Here is a 7598-nt window from a genome sequence, read left to right as displayed (position 1 = left end):
TTAGAAAGATGGTAACAATAACCCTGTGTACGAGACAGCAAAAGAGACACTGATGTATAGATCAGTCTTATGGACTCTGTGGGAGAGGGAGAGGGTGGGGAGATTTGGGAGAATGGCATTGAAACATGTATAATATCATGTATGAAACGAGTCGCCAGTCCAGGTTCGATGCACAATACTGGATGCTTGGGGCTGGTGCACTGGGACGACCCAGAGGGAGGATATGGGGAGGGAGGAGGGAGGAGGGTTCAGGATGGGGAACACAGGTATACCTGTGGCAGATTCATTTTGATATTTGGCAAAACTAATACAATATTGTAAAGTTTAAAAAATAAAATTTAAAACTTAAAAAAAAAAACAATTATCTAGAGAGATAATTATTAGGTTTCAAAGAAAATCCAGGAAATCTGAGCACAAGAGACATTTTAATATACATTTGTTCTTGCTATCAGTTAAATATTTAACAGTTTCCAGAGGGTCTAGTAAGTACAAAGCCCATTACCAATCTTAGCAAGGACAATTTTATTGGAATGCTAGGAATGGACATCATATTTCAGTGGTTTACAGAATAAAAAGGAAGTAATGAAATATAGCAGAGAAGGCAATGGCACCCCACTCCAGTACTCTTGCCTGGAAAATCCCATGGACGGAGGAGCCTGGTGGGCTACAGTCCATGGGGTTGCTAAGAGTCGGACACGACTGAGCGACTTCACTTTCCCTTTTCACTTTCATGCATTGGAGAAGGAAATGGCAACCCACTCTAGTGTTCTTGCCTGGAGAATCCCAGGGACGGGGGATTCTGGTGGGCTGCCGTCTATGGGGTCGCACAGAGTCGGACACAACTGAAGCGACTTAGCAGCAATAGCAGTAATGAAATATAGACAACTTTAGGACTTTTTTAAAAGTAAATAAAATGACTGCTAATCAAGCTTACTTAAAAGTAAGCATAAGCAATTATAAGATTACTAACCAAGAAGATGTAATGAAAAGCCCTAAAAGGAATCAAATTCATTAGACTAACACTTTTTAATAGAAAACATTAACTTTTTCAGATGTATCACAAGCAAAAACAAGAGAAGAGACACTTTAATAAACTCTAAGAACAATTTGAAGCCCTGTTAATGGAGGAACTTCATATTCAGGTTATAAGGTCTCATGCTTACGAAAAACAAATTTTTTATTACTGAGTCAGAGGGTGAGCTCAAGTGTTATACCCCTTTATGAATCCCAAATTTAAACAAAATAAAGTAACTCATTACAAACAAAACCTCACAGAAGGTCAATAATATCTTCCTCTTCTCAGTGAATCATTATAGTAAGAATGTCACATGTTAATCTGAGTTCATTATTGGTAGCATATAAGGTCAATAGAGAAAAATCTCAATTACTTAATTACACTTCATCATGTTCACCCTTTGCTTGCTTTCTCCTCTGATCACATTACTGCTTGCTTGTTATCACCTGCAGTCAAGTCACCACTGAATTCAACATTGAACACATAACATATGGCAGCTACTTATGATTCTGTTAGATGTTACCTCTACTTTCATTAGTTTAGTATTCATGGTAATTCAACATTTTATGTACATTTTTTAAAAAAGAGAACTTTAGTATTAATCTTTCCAGTAATGATGTGCACTTAGTCCTGTTGCTTTGTTTTTGCTTGTTTTGTTTTGTGGTACAAGGAAGAAACTGCTTGGTATTGAAGAAATATGCAAAGAAACATATTTGCAAACTCAGATGGTGAACTGAATTCATTTGCAAAGTAGTATCATTTAAAATCATACCAGATCAGGAGTTGCACTTATTTGTGCAACTTTATTCTTTATTCTTAAAGAATAAATGATCTTTATTCTTCTGGGAAGATCGTACTCTACCAGCCTGCCCTTCAACACATGGGAACTCTTGCACCAGAATTTTGATGAAGCTAGTGGTACTAGTGCTAAAGAACCCACCTGCCAATCCAGGAGACATAAGAGATGTGGGTTCTACCCCTGGGTCGGGAAGATCCCCTGGAGGAGGAAATGGCAACGCAATCCAGTATTCTTGCCTGGGAAATCCATGGACAGAGGAGCTTGATGGGCTACAGAGTCAAGTCAATGGCGGGGGGGGGGGTCACAGAGTCAGACACAACTGAAGTGAATTAGCATGATCACAAGTATATTCATTTGTAATAAGATAATGGTGAAGAAAAAAGTTTCCTCAGCTCTTTGCATCAGGTAGCCAAAGTATTGGAGCTTCAGCATCAGCATCAGTCCTTCCTATGAATATTCAGGGTTGATTTCCTTTAGGATTGACTGCTTTGATCTTCTTGACATCAAAGGGACTCTCAAGAGTCTTCACCAGCACCACAGTTCAAAAAACATCAATTATTTGGTGCTTAGTTTTCTTTATGGTCCAGCTCTCATATCCCTACATGACTACTGGAAAAATCATAGCTTTGACAATATGGACTTTTCTATGAGAATATTACTTAAAATAATATAAAGAAAAATTAAGAGAGCAACTGCCCAACAGTTTGTGCTCTTGTTTGTACTTTCTTAGCTGTGTTCAAAACTCATGTAATGATAGAATGAAAAATAAGATCATTTATTATGACTTAAGACATGATCATGTTCAGAGTTCAAAATAGCAAAGTGTCAAGTCCAAGCAGTGATTCTAGGGCAATACATTATAAACCTAGGGCTTTCTTGACACTTCTATATTTAGATATTCCGAGAATTTTTGTGTTTAAAGATATATTAGATCCCTTAAGTCAAATGATTTTTGAAGATGAGGGAACCAATGTACTAAAAGGTCAATTTGGCAAAGTAACATATAGAATTAGTGCCATATGTATAAATAGCAAACTGTATAAATTAATGTTCAGTGTTTCTAAAAAATATCAAATTGCAAAATATAATAATACTTAGGATTTTGATAATACAAATAAAATATGTAAAAGTTACTAATAACCTACCACACATTAATGAACACTATATTTCTTTCTAGTATGTCCATGTGTATTTGTAATTTTAATAAAATTAGACTCAGAGCGTTGACATAATTTAGTAGCCTACATAATTTAGTATCCTGCTTTCATATAGAAATTATTTCATTCAAAAATTTATTTGAGGGTTGCATAATATTTCATATGATAATTGTGTCATGATATATTTTATTTATTCTATTATGTAAAATGCTGTGAAGGGTCCTATATCAAACATATAAGTGTCTAGAATGTTTTAGATGTGTTAGACTCCTAGGTATGTAGTGAATTATGTATCAGTACTATTGGCCCTTGCCACTAAATACCTGTACAAAATGGGACCAATCTACATGGATTGTGAATATTCAGGTATTTACACTTTGGAAAGTGTGATGGAAAGTGAAAGTCACTCAGTCGTGTCTGACTCTTTGCAACCCCATGGACTATACAGTCCCTGGAATTCTCTAGGCCAGAACACTGGAGTGGATAGCCTTTCCCTTCTCCAGGGGATCTTCCCAACCCAGGGACTGAACCCAGGTCTCCCACATTGCAGGCAGATTCTTTACCAGCTGAGCCACAGGGAAGCCCCAGTTTATGCTTTATTTGATTATAAATATCCCTATGTTAAGTTTAGCTAATTAGTAACCTTAATAACTTTCATGGCAGTGCCAAGACAAGTGTTTGGGCTTAATCAGCCAACTAGGGCCAACTGGAGGAGAAATCTTTAGAATTCTTTCTATTCCCAGCATCTATTCTGATTACATTGGCCTCATGCCATACCAGTTACACTTTTGATTGTCATTCCTGAATGTAATCTAATGCTAACAGCAGTGAGAGGTGTCATAATCTTGGTGGTCAGCCCTATTCCTTTTCTCATTAATCTTGGTTGAGAAAGCACCACTTATTCCTCTGCCATGGTTGGTTATCATGCTGCTGCTGCTGCTAAGTCTGACTCCATTCGACCCGATAGACGGCAGCCCACCAGGCTCCCCGGTCCCCGGGACTCTCCAGGCAAGAACACTGGAGTGGGTTGCCATTTCCTTCTCCAATGCATGAAAGTGAAAAGTGAAAGTGAAGTCGCTTGGTTATGTCTGACTCTTCTCGATCCCGTGGACTGCAGCCTTCCAGGCTCCTCTGCCCATGGGATTTTCCAGGCAAGAGTACTGGAGTGGGGTGCCATTGCCTTCTCTGTTGGTTATCATAATGGGGTCCAAATTTAGTAGCCATAGCTAGTTTATCTTGTGAACCATTCTTGATCACCTCCCACCCCATAGCACCCTCCCAGCAGTTCTGCAAGGTTAACTCCCTCATTGAGAGACCAAATTGTCAGAGATCAATCAAATTAAACTTTATCATCTTTTGTGCCTATAAAAAAAAATAAGCTTTGAGATTTGAAACAAAGCTGCTTGTTTATTTGATGATATCCTGGGGCTACCCTACCCATTCCAGTATTCTTGCCTGGAGAATCCCACGGACAGAGGAGTCTTGTGGACTACAGTCCATAGGGTTTCAAAGAGTTGGACACTACTGAAGCAATTGAGCATGGAAGCTTGGACTCATAAAAAATTTTAAAATATACAGGTCTGCTTCAGCTTCAAATATATCAAGATGTTTCAATATGGTATATTATGGAGAGACCTGTTTTGAATTCAGTTCAGTTCAGTTCAATCACTCAGTTGTGTCCAACTCTTTGCGACCATAGACTGCAGCACACCAGGCTTCCCTGTCCATCACCAATTCCCAGAGCTTACTCAAACTCATGTCCATCGAGTCAGTGATGCCATCCAACCAGCTCATCCTCTGTCATCCCCTTCTCCTCCTGCCTTCAATCTTTCCCAGCACCAGCTGTTTTGGATTAGAGTTTGAAAATTCACAATCCATTCTTTAGAGAAGTTTTGAGGCCTGGAATAACCATAGAGTTGGGTTGATTAATTTGGGATACAGAGTGGTCTCTCAAAATAAGAGCATTATCTCCATTTGTAATTAAAACGGAACCAAACTTAGCAAATCATACTTTCAGGACTCTCTCAAAAAATTGTCTAATAGTATTGCAAAGAAGAGATGGTTAGCACTCATGAGCTGTGAAACTGAACATAGAGATTCAGTAGGCATGCTTCAGTTTTCCCTTTCCCTTTATTCTTCCTCCATTCTTAGAAAATATATAATAACCTCCTAAGTTAGTTTCCTCTAGACTGTAGAGGCCTTGGTGTTTAGTGAGTCCAACATTGGCTGCACGTATAACGTCTCTTTTCAATGGTGTTAAACATAAATGCCTTGAAAATTCCAGAGCAGACAAAGTCAGTTTAGTTTTACGAAGCTTAATCTAGCTTGTTTCATGATATTAACTTGGCCCGGGTCGTTTCTTGCTTTGTTGCTGCTGTTTACTCGCTAAGTCTTGTTTGACTCTTTTGCCACCCCATGGTTCTGTAGCCCACCAGGCGCCTCTGTTCATGGGATATCCCAGGCAAAAATACTGGAGTGCATTGCCATCTCCTCTTCCAGGGGATATTTCCCACCCAAAGATCAAACTGCCATCTCTTGCATCTCCTACACTGCAGATGAATTCTTTATCACTGAGCCACCAGGGAAGCCCAGATGTACTCTGCATATGAGTTAAAAGCAGGGTGACAACATACCGCCTTGTCGTACTCGTTTTCCAATTTTGAACCACTTAGTTGTTCCATGTCTGGGTCTGTTGCTTTTTTGAGCCACATAGAGGTTTCTTAGGAGTCAGGTGAGGTGGCCTGGTATTCCCATCTCTTTAAGAATTTTCCAGTTAGTTTTGAAACACGCAGTCAAAGGCTTTTGCATAGTCAATGAAGCAGAAGTAGATGTTTTTTTCTGGAATTGCCTTGCTTTCTCCATGATCCAACAAATGTTGGCAATTTGATCTCTGATTTCTCTACCTCTCTGAAGCCCAGCTTGTACACCTGCAAGTTCTAGGTTCATGTACTGCTGAAGCCTAACTTGAAGGATTTTGAGCATAACTTTGCTAGCATATGAAATGAGCACAATTGTGCAGTAGTTTGAACATTCTTTGGCATTGCCCTTCTCTGGGATTGGAATGAACACTGACCTTTTCCAGTCCTGTGGCCACTTCTGAGTTTCCCAAATTTGCTGATATATTGAGTGCAGCACTTTAACAGAATCATCATTTAAGATTATAAATAACTCAGCTGGAATTCTGTCTCCTCCACTAGCTTTGTTGGTAGTAATGCTTCCTAAGGCCCACCTAACTTCATACTCCAGGATGTCTGGCTCTAGATGAGTGACCACATCATCATGGTTGTCTAGGTCATTAAATTTCTTGTTTATGTGTCTTGATATCATAAGGACAACATAGTGTGTTTCCCAAAATTGATAAGAGGTAGCCACTAACCTATTCTCTATTCCTTAAGAAAATTATAAGATTGTAACCAATCACTGTGAATAAAAAATAGTCATTGTCTTTAATCATTTACCCAGAGCCTCATTCAGTATTTGAGTGTGTCCAGTTCTCAAACTGTCTTTCCAGTGTGTGCACAGAAAACTTTTACTACTTTGGTGATGAACTGGTTTTACTTATTTTATTTCTGAACTTTTGACAATAGCCAAAGTAAACCTTTATTCCTTCTTAATAGAGTATTCAAAATTCACCTTTCCCTTTATTTCAATTCTTTCCCTCTTCCTTCCCCTCTAGCCTCTCATACCTTTTGTTCCTTATATATATTTTTTTTAATTTTCAAGAGATTTTCCTCAATTTCTCTTTCATACCTAAATTTGATTTAAAATTTTTGCTATTTATGTCTTCAACTCCTGCCCACCACCCCAAATACTTTTTCTTATAGTTTTATATTCATGTTTTATAAATTGTTTTTTATGTCTCGGAGGATATTAATTATAGGTTTTTATTTTTTCCCAATATTTTATCAACTATCTTTTCCACTTTATTTTTTCCATTTTATCATCTATTTTTTCCATGTTTTGCTTTTCTCTTGTTTTTGTCTCTGTTGTCTGAGACCTCCCCTAGGTATCTGGTGATTCTTAGATAGCCTATTTTTATATATTTAAGATGCAGTGAAGTAGCAGATTTCAGCAACAGGCTTTGTTGATCTGTGTGCCTCACTATAGGGTTAATGCGTTGTAACTGAACTTTTTTTTGCAGATACCCCAAAAATCTAGAGTTTTTTCTTTTTTCCCTTTGACTATTCAGTTTCTCCAGGAATGATTTTCTCACTGAACAGCCTCAAGCTAGATTGGTCCCTGTTCATGTTCAAAGTGTTTGAAACCAGCTAAATAGTAAAGTAATGCTCAAAATTCTCCAAGCCAGGCTTCAGCAATACATGAACCATGAACTTCCAGATGTTCAAGCTGGGTTTAGAAAAGGCAGAGGAACCAGAGATCAAATTGCCAACATCTGCTGGACATCGATAAAGCAAGAGAGTTCCAGAAAAACATCTATTTCTGCTTTATTGACTATGACAAAGCCTTTGACTGTGTGGATCACAATAAACTGTGGAAAATAAACTGAAAGACATGGGAACACCAGACCACCTGATCTGCCTTTTGAGAAACCTATATGCAGATCAGGAAGCAACAGTTGGAACTGGACAAGGAACAACAGACTGATTCCAAATAGGAAAAGGAGTAC

Source organism: Bison bison, unplaced genomic scaffold, assembly GCF_000754665.1.
Source record: "Bison bison bison isolate TAMUID 2011002044 unplaced genomic scaffold, Bison_UMD1.0 scf7180017864384, whole genome shotgun sequence".
NCBI lineage: Eukaryota > Metazoa > Chordata > Mammalia > Artiodactyla > Bovidae > Bison > Bison bison.
Note: the sequence above shows the minus strand (reverse complement) of the source record.